At 36.3% G+C, this 16,878-nt stretch overlaps 1 protein-coding gene across 1 annotated transcript in view; it reads left to right on the top strand.

Annotated features, from left to right (window-relative positions):
- The window catches only part of Morc1 (MORC family CW-type zinc finger 1), a 209,433-nt gene that overhangs the window by 43,295 nt on the left and 149,260 nt on the right, over positions 1 to 16,878 (top strand).

Genomic DNA, 16,878 nt, shown 5'->3' with positions numbered 1-16,878 from the left:
TATCCAACGGTGGTGAACTAGAGTAGGAGCCCTGCATCTTGGCTTCCAGGTCTGAGGTTCCTGGCCTTCCCATTTGGAAAATTCATCTTACACCAGTTACAGAAGTAAGTTCAGGTATCCTGTGGTTCCCTGGATCTAAGCCTCAGAGTGATCTGGGCAGCTTTTTGGAGTACAGAATCTTGGGCATCATCAAGACCTTCTGAGTCAGAGTCTCCAGATAGCAAGCCTAGAAATCACTATTTTTCAAATATTTCCCAGGTGATACATAGGTACCAGTATGTTTGGGGAATCACTGGATTATGAGACTTCTGAAGTTCTCTAATATCACAACTCGTTTTGTATAGATATCAATACAAAAAAGTTCATTATTCATTGCAGATCGTCAAAAATAGACATTAGTGTCTATTATCTGCAAATATAGCATGAAACAAAAAGAAATATGATCAAATGGCAAAATATGATCTGTCCAGAATGTCCCCATGAGTGTGCGTTTGCAGGTTATTGGTAAGTTGACACACTCATTCTTCTTGACTATTAGGGAGCCTTGAGAAACAGAGTGAGGAGATAGTGAAGGACCTTGCTGAAAAAGTGAGAAAGAATGAAGTATTGATGAGAGCTAGGTTTCTCTATGATAACTTATTAAATCTTACTAGCTTGTGTATACAGTTTCTTAGTGTCAGACCCTAGGGCTTGAAGGGATTTATATAATTTAATCCAATCTGATTCATTTATATACCATTATAATAAACATATGAACATCACAAATATGAGTGACCTATATGATTTTAAAATGTCTAGTAGTCATGTTATGAAAAATAAAAAGAAACAGATGAAATTAATATTAATAACGTTTTTATTTAGTCTAGCATATCCACAATATTATCATCTGCTTCAATATGAAAAATATTAATATTTTACATTATGTTTCTCCATACTAAGTCTTTGAATTGAGCATGTGTTTTACACACACAGCATGTGTGTGGATTTGTACACTAGCTCTTTAGACTAAGGCATTAAAACCCAAGAAAATAGGAAAACTGACCTGAGAACTTTTCTTTTGCCTTTGAGGTGAAATTTAGAAAGTTCCTTCCATAGTTAGACAATTTGATGTTTGATATCACAATTTTGGATTATTTTTTCTACTTTTTTGAAATGTAGATTTTTTTTCCTGTATTCCAACATGTGGAATTCCAAATATACACAGAGAAGCAAATTTTGGTTCTTGTAGGAAAGAAAAAAGTATATCAAGGCTAATTGCTGTTGTGCAAATGCTGGGAACCCTGTTGTCATTATTAATAAACCAGTATCAGGAAGGAGGCCCCACATTGTTTCCACTGCCTCCATCTCTGTCTTCCCCCTTTCCACTGCTCCTGCCCTTCTGCTTAATTGTGGGATCCCTAACTGATATTTTATGCTATTTAAAAGCTTTGAAAATTCGATCCCTGGTACCAAAAAAATAAAAAAATAAAAAAAAGTAAAAGCTTTGAATTCAAAATTTCAAATGGTCATCTGTTCAAGTGACTTGGCATTTCAACACCATGGTCCAAAAATCAAACATTATTAGAGGAATAATTGACAGCTAAGTTTTAGAGAAAAGTTCTGGCCATTTCCAGATTGCTTAGTGAACCGGGAAATGTGTTGAGTCATCCAGGCCATTAATTACAAAACACAGAAAATGAATCATACCTAGGACACTTAGGAAAATTGAGTGTTGGAGCTTTTAAATTTGTGTTTTCAGCAAATTTTTTCATGGTTTAATCACAAGGATCTTTGAGGAAGGATAGCACACATAATTTTTATTCCAAGGATGCTGTGCTCCGCAGCTCTGACACAGGTACCTCTGTGGTCCCGAGAGGGGACAGCAGTTCACCTCTGTAGGGGAAGTAACAGCACTGCGGTTTTCTCTTCTAAAAGGCTTTGCTGCTAGTTCTGCTTCAGGGTTTTGATCTACTATCTCCCTCCCTCACTCTGAAGCCCTTTTTACACTTAGAAAAAAAATATATAAAATATATATTTGATTTCATAAAAAATGTTACACAATTGCTGTGCAGCATTACAGAGAATGGAATGATCATTGGTTTCTGACACCAACACTCAATTTCTCCTCACTAAAGGACTAGAAGAGACATAATTCTTAGGGCTAAAAGAACAGTTGGTTCTTATCCACGAGAAACCTTTTTCTGAGTCTTCCTCCATTTGTGATTTCTGATGTTTAAATCTAATTAAGTGCAGTTTAATCATGGTTTGTAGTAACAAATCCTCTACCATTTCTTTTCTTCTGGTTATTACATCCATTCATAGCTACTGGGAAAGGGGTTACAGCTATTCAAAGTAAAACTCAAATCTTGGAACTCATGTAATCTGGAAACTATGTAAATTTACCTTAGTCCTGCTGATTCTGAACATAATTTTCTATGTAGAATTATGAAAATTCAAACAGCTTTTATTGGCTTCAGAAAATAATTTTTTGATATTTACCTTTTTCCATTTTTATTTATTGTAAAATCTTTGGTAAAACAGTATTTTTTAAAAAGTAAAGAAAACCAATGAGTTATGCAATTTATTAATTTTAATTGTTGCATTCCAGTGTGTTCAAGTGCCATGTCTCATTTTTTTGTTTTTTATTTATGATTTTCTGCTAAACTATATTGTAAATTATTGTGTAATCTTGATAAGTTGTATTTCATAACAATTTCTTTACTCTTACAGTGGCTTTATAATAGTCCATTGAATTGATTTTCCATAATTTATGTAACTATTTCTGTATTTTTGGATAGTATCATTGGTCCCAGTGTTTCACATTATTTATATATAATGCTGAAATGAACATATTTAAGCTGATAGTTTTTTTTTTAAAGAGAAAGGTTGTTTTGAGATCATATTTTTATTTATTTATGTATTCATTTTGGTACCGGGGCTTGAACTCAGGTCTTTGCACTTGCGAGGCAGGCGGCAGAATCACTGAGATAAATCCCTGGCCCTAAACAGATAATTTTTTATTCTTTGAATTATTTTAAGATAGATTCCCATACAGGAAACTACTGAGTCAAGAGTCTAAACTTTCATATAGTTTTTGTGAATATTTGATATTGGTTTTAAACATAGGACTCAAAATCCTTTTATTCTCCTTTGGTCTGAGGCTCTAACAGCAGTAATCAGAGAGTGGCAGGGCCTTCTTTCACAATGACAATAACTTCATGAAAATTTCATTAGGAATAATATTTAAGGATCAGTGGTATTAAGTGATTTGGCAATATCAATCTAAAAGGGATCTGTTTTCACTTAAAGTTTTAAAAAGCTTTGTAGATACAGTACTATTCATCAGAATTCCAGAATGCAGGTGATGTAGAAATGTGCATTGTATGTGTGAACTGGATTTGAAATCATGAATCTAGTGTATAACAGGGCCAGGGAATTTTACTTAGGTTCCAGGTTAAGTGCAGAAAGTAGGTTGTATTTGTAGGAGATGAGTAATCTTAAGTTATATGGCATGTTAAACTTAGGCAAAGTTCCCTGCAGAGAAGAAAACATGAAGATTTTATTTTTAAAAAATCAAAAGAAAATCAAGAGTTTGTAGTAAGGTGGGGGGAGAAGGTGCTGAGGATATAGAATACCAAAGAAAATAAAAGCTGACTGGTAACAGAAAGTAAGATGTTTCTGCAGAAATGGACTATATTTGTTTGTTAATTTATGTTATGGTAATTTTTGGAACTATGGCCCAAGTCTCACATCTCAAACCTTTGTAGACTCCCTGCCCCAAACTGTGCATGTGATCTTCTTTCTTTCCCTTTGAAGTAATCCACTGTGTAAAACAAAATCTTTTGTTAATTTTTTCTGTCCTTCTTCCTGGTAGCTGTTACGAACCCTCAATCACAGTCACACAGATGATTAAAATTTACAGTCGTTTCCAAAGGTCTTGTCTTGATTGGGTGCAGTAGGACTGAGTAAGTTAAACTTGACAGGCTGGGAAAAGGCTTTAAAATGCATCCGTATCCATCATCACCTCTTTGTAATTCTGCTTCAACATTCTTTATACAGAGATTCTGACATAGGTACCAGATATGGAATTATACTTCTAAAATTCAGACATTTTAAATTTTATTCCTGTGTTTAATTTCATTCAAAGGACATAGAATTCTTTATGGAAATACACGTGCGGAACTGTAACTTTGTGGTTTGGATTTGAAGTATCACGTAAGACATGCCATTGGGTCCTGGACCAGAGCACCAGTTATATTTACTCTCTCTTATCCTTATTTCTCCTTGTTTATCCGGTGATCCAAGACCTGCTCCAGGGCATTCAACTTGGGTCAGAAAGTGGAATGGGAATAAAGGAAGGAGCTTCAGTCAACAAACAAATAGCATTTATTGAAAAGTATTCAAACTTATATAGATATGGAAACGTACATAGATATAAATTTCTTCCTTTCTCTCAGCTCCCTCAATCTCTTTTTCTTACTGTAGGAATCATTTTGCAACTCTTAAAAAATACGTCTTTCTAGATTTTTCAGTATGTGTCAGTTTATATTAGATTTAACTTATTCTTTTTTCTTGACTTTTTATTTTGATATAATTTAATTATTGAAGTTTTCTGTGCCTTCTTTTTGATCTTCAATTGCTGTTTTCCAGAACTGCATGCTAAAATCTTCTACAATATTTTGTTTTCTTGTATTTGTTCGTTTTTGCTGTGCATATTTTCTAAGTCATTAAATTTGTGACACATATAATTTTAAGCAAACATTTTATTAATATATCTTTCTATGTCCTATTAATACTGACATTTTGTTTCTATCTTGCTGAATATTAACCTCTCTATACTTGCTTTCTTTTACTTTTTCTTAATACACATTCTGCCACAGCTTTATTTTCAACAGTACCATTTTGTTTTTGGTTTGTCTCTTGGTACATTTTAGGTATACAATATAATGACATTCATCATTGGAAATTTGCACCTTTACATAATTTCTCTTGGTTCTCATTTTTCCCCCTCCCCCTGCCCTCCCTTCAACCCCTCCACCCCTCCCTATCTACAAAGACTTTGTTTCCATCTTTTCATTTTCTCATATTAATTCCATTCCCTTCTTTCCTTTCCCCTATCCCGCCCACTTCCCCTTCCCCTTTGCTCCTTTTCTTCCTATTTCACGTTATCTATTATACCTTTTAGTACTTATTTACACATTCAGTTTCTCAAACTAGAGAAACTATTTGGTATTCACACATGTGTGTCCTATTGATTTCACTTAAGAATATTGCATAAATGTGTATACATTTAGCTATAAATGTCTCTAATTTTTCATTTTTTATGGCTGAGTGGTACTCCATTTTATAAAAAAACTAATTTTCTTTATCCAGTCTCCAGTTGATGGGCAATTGGGCTGCTTCCAAGTTTTAGCTATTACAAACTGTGCTGCTATGAACATGGGTGCACATATATCACTGTGGTATGATACTTTTAATTCTTTGGGGAAGACACCCAGCAAGGGAATAGCGGGGTCAAATGGGACTTCCAGTCCTAGTTCTTTGAGGTATCTCCATACTGATTTTCACAGTGGTTGCGCCAGTCTACACTCCCGCCAGTAGTGGAGAAGTTTCCTCTTTCCCCACACCGCCTCCAGCATTTGTAATTGGTTGATTTCATGAGAGCAGCCATTCTTTCTCGGGTGAGGTGGAATCTCAGTGCTGTATTCATTTGGATCTCTCAAATGAGAAGTGATGTTGAACATTTTTTCATATGTTTATTTGGTATTTCTACTTCTTTGTCTGAGAAATGTCTGTTCATTTCAGATGCCCATTTTTGGATCGGGTCTTTAAATTTGGGAGGTCTGATTTTTTGAAGTTCTTTATAGATTCTAGATAGTAGAACTTTGTCTGTGGAACAGCAGGTGAAAATCTTTGCCAACATTGTGGGTTGCCTCTTCACTCTGTTAGGGGTTTCTCTTGCTGTGCAGAAGCTTTTTAATAAGAACAGATCCCACTAGTTGATTGTGCTAGTCCATGGACAACTAAGGTTCTGTACATAAAATCTTTTCCTACACCAATGTGTTCAAGAGTTCTACCTAAACTCTGTTTCAGCTGGTTCAGCGTTTCTGTTTTAATATTTAGAACTTGAATCCATTTCGATTTTACTTTAGTGCATGGTGAGAGATGTAGGTCTAGTTTTAATCTTTGGCAAGTTGAAACCCAATTTTTCCAGCACCTTTTTTTTGTTTTTTTTTGGTACCGGGCATTCAACTCGGGACCTTGCGCTTGGGAGGCAGACAGCAGAACCACTGAGCTAAATCCCCAGCCCTTCCAGCACCATTAATTAAAGAGGCTATCTTTCCTCCAGTGAGGGTGTTTGGCTCCTTTGTCAAAGATGAGGTGGCTGAGTGTGTCTGGCGTTGTTTCTGCATCTTCTAATCTGTTCCACTGGTCCTCAAGTCTGTTTCTTTGCCAGTACCATGCTGTTTTTATCACAGTAGCTTTGTAGTAGTTTCAAGTTGGGGATTGTGATACCCCCTTGCCATGTCTCTGTTGACTAGAATTGCTTTTACCATTCTAGGTCTCTTCTTGTTCCAAATGAATTTCTGGATTGTTTTATCAAGATCTGTGAAGTATGCTGCTGGGATCTCAATTGGAATTGCATTGAATCTATATAGCAGTTTTGGAAATATGGCCATTTTCACTGTGTTGATTCTTCCTACCCAGGAGCAAAGGATGTCTTTCCATTTTCTGATATCATCTTCATTCTCTCTTTTCAGAGTGCTATAGTTTTTGGAGAAGAAGTCTTTGATTTCTTTTGTTAGGTTGATTCCTAGGTATTTCAGTTTTTTAGATGCTATTGTGAAAGGAATTGTTTGCCCTATTTCTGTCTCAGTGAGTCTATCGTTCGTGTAGAGGAAAGCTATTGATTTTTGTGTGTTGACCTTGTATCCAGATACTTTACTGAATTTGGTTATTAAGTCTAGAAGACTTTTAGTGGAGGTCTTGGGGTCTTCTATATAGAGTATCATGTCATCTGCAAATAATGACAGTTTGACTTCTTCATTTCCTATCTTTATTCCTTTTATTTTTTTTCTCTTGTCTAATTGCCATGGCTAATGTTTCCAAGAGTATATTGAACAGGAGTGGTGATAGTGGACATCCTTGTCTTGTTCCTGATTTGAGTGTGAAGGATTTCAGTTTTTGACCATTTAGTATGATATTGGCTGTTGGTTTTTCATAGATGGCTTCTATCAGTTTGAGGTAGAGACCATCTATTCCAATATTTTCTAGGGTTTTTAATCATAAATGTGTGTTGGATTTTGGCGAATGCTTTTTCTGCATCTATTGAGATGATCATGTGGTTTTTGTCCTCAGCTGTATAGATATAGTGTATTACATTTATTGATTTGTGTATATTGAACCATCCCTGAATCCCTGGGATGAATCCCACTTTGTCAGGACATATGATTTTCTTGATGACCTTCTTGCATTCTATTTGCCAGTATTTTAATAAGGATTTTTGCATCTATGTTCATAAGTGAGATTGGACTATAGTTTTCATTTCCAGTTGGGTCTTTCTTTGCTTTGGGGATAAGGTGATGCTTGCTTCCAGGAATGAATTTGGGAGTATTGCTTCCCTTTCAATTTCACTGAAGAGTGTAAACAGTAGTGGCAGTAGTTTGTCCCTAAATGCCTTGTAGAATTCAGCAGTGAAGCCATCAGGACCCAGGCTTTTATTAGTTGGTAGGTTTTTAATTACATTTTCAATTTCATTGATTGATATTGGATTATTTAGAATTATTAGGTCATCTTTCTTCAACTTTGGTAATTCTTACTTACATAGGAATCTGTCCATTTCTCCTGTGTTATCCATCTTACTGGTGTATAGGTTCTAGAAGTATGTATTGATGATCCTCTGGATTTTGGCTGGGTCCATTGTAATTTCATCCTTTTCATTCCTAATTGCATAGTTTTGGGCCTTTTCTTTCCTTTTTCTGACAAGTTTGGCTAAGGATTTGTCAATTTTGTTTATTCTTTCAAAAAACCAACTCTTGGCTTCATTGATATTTTGTATCGTTCTCTTATTCTCCACTGAATTGATTTCTGCTCTGATCTTTATAATTTCCTCCCTTGTATGAGCTTTGGGGTTGTCCTGCTCTTCTTTTTCCAGAAGCTTGAGGTTCAGCATCAGGTTGTTTAATTGGGGTCACTCTGTTTTCCTAATATGAGTATTCACTGCTATGAATTTCCCTCATAAGACTGCTTTCATTGTGTCCCATAGATTCTGATATGTTGTACTGTCATTGTCATTTAATTGAAGGAACTATCTGATTTCTTTTTTTTTTCCTAGCCCTCCCTTCACCCCCTCCACCCTTCCCTACTTACAAAGACTTTATTTCCATTTTTTCCATTTCTCAGCATTTTTCCTTTCCCTTCTTTCCTTTCCCCTGCCCCTCCCACTACCCCTACCCCTTTGGACCTTTTCTTCCTATTTTACATTATCGATTATTCATTCTAATAATTGGTACATTTTCGGTATACAATGTAATGACATTCATCATTGGAAATTTGCACCTTTACATAGTCTTTCTTGGTTCTTATTTTTCACCCTTGCCCAGCCCTCCATTCAACCCCTCCTTTCCTCCCTATTTAAAAAGATTTTGTTCTTATTTTTCCATTTTCTCATATTAATCCCATTCCCTTCTATCCTTTCCCCTAGCCCTCCCACTTCCTTCCCCTTTGCCCCTTTTCTTCCTATTTCACATTATCTATTATACATTTAGTCCTTCTTTACGCTTTCAGTTTCTCACACCAGAGAAACTATTCCAAATTTATTCATGTGTGTCCTGTTTATTTCACTTAAGAGTATTGCCTCAATGTTCATCCACTTAGCTATAAATGTCTCTAATTTCTCATTTTTTATGGCTGAGGAGTACTCCATTTTCTAAAAAAAACACATTTTCTTTATCCAGTCTCCAGTTGATGGGCATTTGGGCTGTTTCCAAGTTTTAGCTATTACAAACTGTGCTGCTATAAACATGGCTGCACATTTATCACTGTGGTATGAGTCTATTAATTCTTTGGGGAAGACCCCCAGCAGTGGAATAGTGGGGTCAACTGGGACTTCCAGGCCTGGTTGTTTGAGGTATCTCCATACTGATTTCCACAGTGCTTGCACCAGCCTACACTCCCACCAGCAGTGGAGCAGGGTTCCTCTTTCCCCACAGCCCCACCAGCATTTGTTATTGGTTGATTTCATGATAGCAGCCATTCTTTCTGGAGTGAAGTGGAATCTCAGCATTGTTTTCTATTTCTGCTTCTTTGTCTGAGAAATGTCTGTTCATTTCAGGTGCCCATTTTTGAATTGGGTCTTTAAATTTGGGAGGTCTGATCTTTTTAAATTCTTTATAGATTCGAGATAGTAGACCTTTGTCTGAGGAAGAGCAGGTGAAGATTTTTTCCCACATTATGGATTGTCTTTTCACACTGCTGGTGGTTTCTCTTGCTGTGCAGAAGCCTTTTAATAAGAAGAGATCCCATTTGTTGATTGTTTGTGCTAGTTCACGGGCAACTGAGGTTTTGTTCATAAAATCTTTTCCTACACTGATGTCTTCAAGAGTTCTACCTAACCTCTGTTCCAACTGGTTCAGCATTTCTATTTTAATATTTAGATCTTTTATCCATTTTGATTTTAGTTTAGTGCATGGTGAGAGATATAGGTCTAGTTTTAGTCTTTGGCAAGTTGAAGCCCAATTTTTCCAGCACCATTTATTAAAGAGGCTATCTTTCCTCCAGTGAGGGCGTTTGGCTCCTTTGTCGAAGATGAGATGGCTGAGTGTGTCTGGCGTTGTTTCTGCATCTTCTAATCTGTTCCACTGGTCCTCAAGTCTGTTTCTTTGCCAGTACCATGCTGTTTTTATCACAGTAGCTTTGTAGTATAGTTGCAGGTTGGGGATTGTGATACCCCCTGCCATGTCTCTGTTACCTAGAATTGCTTTTGCTATTCTGGTCTCTTCTTGTTCCAAATGAATTTTTGGATTGTTTTCTCAAGGTCGGGGAAGTATGCTGCTGGGATCTCAATTGGAATTGCATTAAATCTATATAGCAGTTTTGGAAGTATGGCCATTTTCACTATATTAATCCTTCCTACCCAGGAGCAGGGAATGTCTGTCCATTTTCTGATACCGTCTTCAGTCTCTCTTTTCAGAGTGCCATAGTTTTCAGAGAAGAGGTCTTTGATTTCTTTTGTTAGGATGATTCCTAGGCATTTCAGTTTTTTGGATGCTATTGTGAAAGGAATCATTTGCCCTATTTCTCTCTCAGTGAGGCTGTCATTGGTGTGGAGGAAAGCTATTGATTTTTGTGTGTTGACCTTGTAACAAGCTACTTCACTGAATTTGGTTATTAAGTCTAGAAGACTTTTGGTGGAGGTCTTGGGGTCTTCTATATAGAGTATCATGTCATCTGCAAATAATGACAATTTGACTTCTTCATTACCCATCTTTATTCCTTTTATTTCTTTCTTTTGTCTAATTGCCGTGGCTAATGTTTCCAGAACTATATTGAACAAGAGTGGTGATAGTGGACATCCTTGTCTTGTTCCTGATTTGAGTGTGAAGGATTTCAGTTTTTGACCATTTAGTATGATATTGGCTGTTGGTTTTTCATAGATGGCTTCTATCAGTTTGAGGTAGAGACCATCTATTCCAATTTTTTGTAGGGTTTTTATCATAAATGCATGTTGGATTTTGTCAAATGCTTTTTCTGCGTCTATGGAGATAATCATATGTTTTTTGTTCTTGGCTCTATTGATATAGTGTATTACATTTATTGATTTGCGTATGTTGAATCATCCCTGCATTCCTGGGGTGAATCCCACTTGATCAGGGTATATGATCTTCTTGATGATCTTCTGCATTCTGATTGCCATTATCTTATTAAGGATTTTTGCATCTATGTTCATTAGTGAGATTGGCCTATAGTTCTCTTTTTCAGTTGAGTCTTTCTCTGCTTTGGGGATCAAGGTGATGCTTGCTTCCAGGAATGAATTTGGGAGTATTGCTTCCCTTTCAATTTCACTGAAGAGTTTAAAGAGTAGTGGCAGCAGTTCCTCTCTAAATGTCTTGTAGAATTCCGCAGTGAAGCCATCAGGGCCCGGGCTTTTCTTAGATGATAAGTTTTTAATTACATTTTCATTTTCATTGGTTGATATTGGGTTGTTCAGAATTTTTAAGTCTTCTTGGTTCAACTTTGGTAATTCATATGTATCTAGGAATCTGTCCATTTCTTCTGTGTTGTCCATCTTATTGGCATATAGGTTCTGGAAGTAGGTATTGATGATCCTCTGGATTTCTGTTGGGTCTGTTGTAATTTTACCCTTTTCATTCCTACTTGCATGGATTTGGGCCTTTTCTTTCCTTTTTCTGACAAGGTTGGTTAAAGGTTTGTCAATTTTGTTGATTCTTTCGAAGAACCAACTCCTGGCTTCATTGATTTTTTTGTATGGTTCTCTTAGTCTCTGTTGCATTGATTTCTCCTCTGATCTTTATAATTTCCTCCCTTGTATGAGCTCTGGGGTTGTCCTGCTCTTCTTTTTCTAGAAGCTTGAGGTTCAGCATCAGGTTGTTTAATTGGGCTCATTCTGTTTTCCTAACATGCATATTCACTGCTATGAATTTCCCTCGTTAGACTGCTTTCATTGTGTCCCATAGATTCCGATATGCTGTATTGTCATTGTCATTTAATTGAAGGAATTGTGTATTTTCTTCTTTAATTTCCTCTGTGACCTATTGGTTATTCAGAAGTGTGTTGTTCAATTTCCACATGTTTATGAAATTTTTCAAGTTTCTTTTGCTATGGATCTCCAATGTCATCGCACTATGGTCTGATACTATACAGGGGATAACTTCAATTCCTTTGCACTTACTTAAACATGTTCTGTGTGTGAGTATGTGGTCTATTTTGGTGAATGACCCATGTGCAGCTGAGAAGAATGTGTATTCTGATTTTGTGGGGTGGAAGACTCTGTAAACATCTGTTAAGTTCATTTGTTCAAGAGTTCGATTGAGTTCTAGTATTTCATTAGTTATTTTTAGTCTAGTTGATCTATCTATTTGTGACAGTGGGGTGTTGAGGTCCCCCACTACAATTGTATTAGTGCATATATGGCTTTTCATGTCCATTAGAATTTGTTTTATATAGTTGGGTACACTAGTGTTTGGTTCATTGATATTTATGATTGTCATCTCTTCCTCTTGGATTGTTCCCTTTACAAGGACGTAGTGTCCTTCTTCATCTCTCTTAATCAGTGTTGGTTTGAAATCTACTTGATCTGCAAAGAGGATAACTACTCCTGTTTTTTTTCTGGATCCTGTCACATGCAGCATTGTTTTCCACCCTTTCACTTTCAGTCTATGAGTTTCCTTTTGAATTCAGTGTGTTTCTCGCATGCAGCATATTGTTGGATTTTGCTTCTTGACCCATTCTGCTGGTCTCTTTCTTTTGATTGGTGAATTGAGTCCGTTAACATTGATGGTTATAACTGAAACATGTTGACTTATCATTGTCATGACTTTTTCTTTTTGTTGGGTTATCCCCCTTTGTATTTAATTTCTTGTCATGCCACATGGGTTCATTCTGCTTTGCTTCCTGGGGGTGTGATCCTCAATGTCTGTTCCTAGGATATTGTGTAAAATTCTTTGGAGTACTGGTTTGGTATTCACGAAGTTCCTAAGGTGCTCTTTGTCATGAAAGTATCTTATTTCTCCATCAATTTTGAAAGATAATTTTGCAGGGTACATCAGTCCGGGTTGGAGGCTGTTTTCCTTTAGGGCTTGGTATACATCACTACAAGCTCTTCTTGCCTTTATGATTTGTGTTGAGAAGTCTGCTTTGATTCTCATGGGCTTTCCTTTGTATGTGATTTGTTTCTTTTCTCTGACTGCTTGTAGAACTTTGTTCTTCTGTTGTGTTTCTGGAATTTTAACAATTATATGCCCATGTGTAGATTTTTTTTGATCAGTGCTATTTGTTGTCCTATATGCCTCACTTATCTGTATGTCAAGTTCTTTTCCCCTTGTTGGGAAGTTTTCTGCCATCACTTCTGTGAACACTTTTTTTTATGTCATCTGCACTCTCTCCTGTTTCTTCATTGTCTTTTATCAGTCTTATGTTATTGTTATTTGCATCATGTAACAGCTGCTGGATTGATTTCTTGTGGTCCCTTACTATTTTAAAGAAATTTTTCTTTTCCTTTTCACTGATTGCATTCTTGTCTTCTATATCTGAAATTCTGTCCTCACATTGGCTCATTCTGCTGTGTAAAGTTTCAGTGGAGTTTTTAACTGCCTGGAAATGTTTGCATTTGTTTTATGGATTGCATTTGTTTCCTATGTTGGGATTCCATCATGTACCTCAGCTCCTCTATTTTTTTTACCTGTGTCCTCTCCAGATTTATTAATCATGTCTTCGCATTATGGGCACAGTCTGTGCTATTACCTGAGAAATTATTTCTGATTTCATTTTTTCCACATGCTATTTTGTTGCCATTTCAGGGTGTCCAGGTGGTTGAATATCAGATTGCTCCATTTTGTTTTTCTTTGGGGTTGCTTTAGGTCATCTGGGAGTCTGGTTTGGAGACTTATTTAAGTGTCTTCTCATTTCAGTGGAGACAGTGGGGAGGATGTGTGCTGCTCACTCACCCGCGCGGCTCACCTCCTTGGTGCTGGAGGTGGTGGTACAGCTCTCCAGAAGGTTCACCTCCCCTGTGCTGTGGGCAGCTCTGCTTCTCGGCACTAGGGGTAGTGGTATGGCTGCCCAGAAGGTTCACCTCCTTTTCACTGGGGGCTGCTCTGTTCCTTGGCGCTGGTGGCCATGCTACAGTGGCCTGGAAAGTTCACCTCGTCTGTGCTGGGGTCAAGTCCTTGTTTGTCTCTTATAAATAGCACATAACTAGATTTTTTACTCAGTCTGAAGGCTTTGATAATTAAATTTACATTTGTTCTTATAGTTGGGTTTACTCTAACTGCTTATATTTTTATGTTTAGCTTGTTTCTTTTTTTATTTGTGCTTTCTCTTTTAAATAAAATTTGTTTGTTGTTCTGTTTTATTTTCCCTTTCTTCCCTTTTGTGAGAATGATTATACTGTGATTTTTTTTTCCTCAGAAGGAAAGATTTTTTTTCTATATTCCAGTGGTTCAGAAATTAGTTATTCCACTGTATCCTTTCTGGGGTTTCTTTTTAATTTTTATAAAATATGTTTAAATTTGAAATTTTATTATATACATATAGAGCTAATTTTTATTTGTCTCCTCTCACAAATAAGACACTAAATCAAAGCCTTAGTGTTCTCCTACTTTTCTCACTTCCCAGTTCCACCTTTTTGGACTATCTTATCTAAGATTTTAGTTACACAGTTTTACATTATTTATCACATCATGCATAAGCAATTATTTAGACTAAACTATATGATCTGTTATTTTTTGCCTAACATGTCTTCCATTGTATTCTCTTTTTTACTGAATAACTATTTAGTTCATTTGCTGGATCATATCCTCAGGTGATCTCTGTGGGAAGCAAATGTTTGCATTTTTTTGTTTGTTTTTTTATGAGACAGGGTCTCACTATGTAGTTGAGGTTGGCCTTGTACTCATTGTGTAGATCAGGCTGGGCTCAAATTCATGTCAATCCTCCTGCCTCAGCCTCCCAAGTGGTGGACTACAAGCATGCGCCACCACACTTGGCCAAGGAAGCAAACTTTTGCAACATGTCTTTGATTTTTTTTCCTTCACACCAAAACTTGTTTAAATAGATTCAGAAATATTGGTTCAAAAATAGTTTCCCTAACTTATTGCTCCTTTGATTTCTGGACTTCATATTGGTGCTGAGAATTCTGATGGAGATATGATTACTGAATTTTTATAAATTTGTAAATTACTCATTTATTGCTTGTGTAGCTCTCAGATTTTTTTTACACCACAACATTGTTTATTATATGAATTTTTTACAATACAAACAAAAATACAGAAATGCAATATATGGATACAGCTAAATGCAGAATGGTGACTTTTTTTCCTCAGGAGGCCATGATGTCCATTTCTGGTAAAATAAAGAGATTGTGTAGGTAGAAACAGGTTGGTTGTTAGCTTTACAGTCTGCCTACAAATGATCTATAAATACATTTCTCCCTTGCTATTTAACATAGAGTGTAAAAAGGGAGTTAAAGGAAAGTTTCCTTTTTGGTTTCTACCATATGAAAGATGCTATGTTCTATTTTATCAGGGCCAATATATGGAAAATGTATAAATAAAATATTATTACAAAAATGAAGCAGTAATGAGATTCTAGCTAAAGAGGACACTAAATGAGAATAATTACATACTTAAAGAATCCAAAACAAACAAACAAAAAAAGGTTGTCATAAAAAAACTCTAGGTGCACTGTAAGCATATAGGTTTTGTTCCATGTGTATTTTTAAACAATGGAAGTGTCAAAAAATAGGGTCAACTGTGTTAGTAGACTAAATTACATTATTGTATAGGCTGCACTGAATGGAACGTCTGTATTATAATTATCATAGAGAAGCATAGTTTGTATCATATTATGGCAATTTATCCTCAATGAAAACCTTCCCGAGTCCTTTTATTTTGGAATATCCTGTAAACAAACCACCTGAACATGACTGTACAACAGTAAAGTTTTCTCTGGCATTAAATTGAACACATCCATTTAATGATAAAAAAAAAGTATCGCCTCAATGTGCATCCACTTAGCTATAAATGTCTCTAATTTCTCATTTTTTATGGCTGAGTAGTACTCCATTTTATTAAAAAACCACATTTTCTTTTTATCAACCTTTTTTTTTTTTTTTGGTACTAGGGATTGAACTCAGGACCTTGTACTTTCGAGGAAGGCACTGAAACCACTGAGCTAAATCCCCGGCCCAAACCACATTTTCTTTATCCAGTCTCCAGTTGATGGGCATTTGGGCTGTTTCCAAGTTTTAGCTAACACAAACTGTGCTGCTATAAACATGGGCTCACATATATCACTGTGGTATGATTCTTTTAATTCTTTGGGGAAGATCCCCAGCAGTGGAATAGCTGGGTCAAATGGGACTTCCAGTCCTAGTTCTTTGAGGTATCTCCATACTGATTTCCATAGTGCTTGCACCAGTCTACACTCCCACCAGCAGTGGAGCAGGGTTCCTCTTTCCCCACAGCCCCGCCAGCATTTGTTATTGGTTGATTTCATGATAGCAGTCATTCTTTCTGGAGTGAAGTGGAATCTCAGCATTGTTTTCATTTGCATCTCTGGAATGACCAGTGATGTTGAACATTTTTTCATGTATTTAGTTGCTATTTCTACTTCTTTGTGTGAGAAATGTCTGTTCATTTCAGATGCCCATTTTCGGATTGGATCTTTAAATTTGGGAGGTCTGATCTTTTTAAGTTCTTTATAACCTCGAGATAGTAGACCTTTGTCTGAGGAAGAGCAGGTGAAGATTTTTTTCCCACATTGTGGATTGTCTCTTCACACTGCTGATGGTTTCTCTTGCTGTGCAAAGCCTTTTAATAAGAAGAGATCCCATTTGTTGATTGTTTGTGCTAGTTCATGGGCAACTGAGGTTTTGTTCATAAAATCTTTTCCTACACTGATGTCTTCAAGAGTTCTACCTAAACTCTGTTCCAACTGGTTCAGCGTTTCTATTTTAATATTTAGATCTTTAATCCATTTTGATTTTAGTTTAGTGCATGGTGAGAGATATTGGTCTAGTTTTAATCTTTGGCAAGTTGAAACCCAATTTTTCCAGCACCATTTATAGCTAAGTGGATGCACATTGAGGCGATACTCTTAAGTGAAATAAATAGGACACACATGTATAAATACCAAATAGGTTCTCTGGTGTGAGAAACT

Source organism: Heterocephalus glaber, unplaced genomic scaffold (assembly GCF_053883595.1).
Source record: "Heterocephalus glaber isolate CG9 unplaced genomic scaffold, H.glaber_assembly_v1.0 deba00000122, whole genome shotgun sequence".
NCBI lineage: Eukaryota > Metazoa > Chordata > Mammalia > Rodentia > Bathyergidae > Heterocephalus > Heterocephalus glaber.
This window is presented reverse-complemented; position numbering and strand designations above follow the sequence as displayed.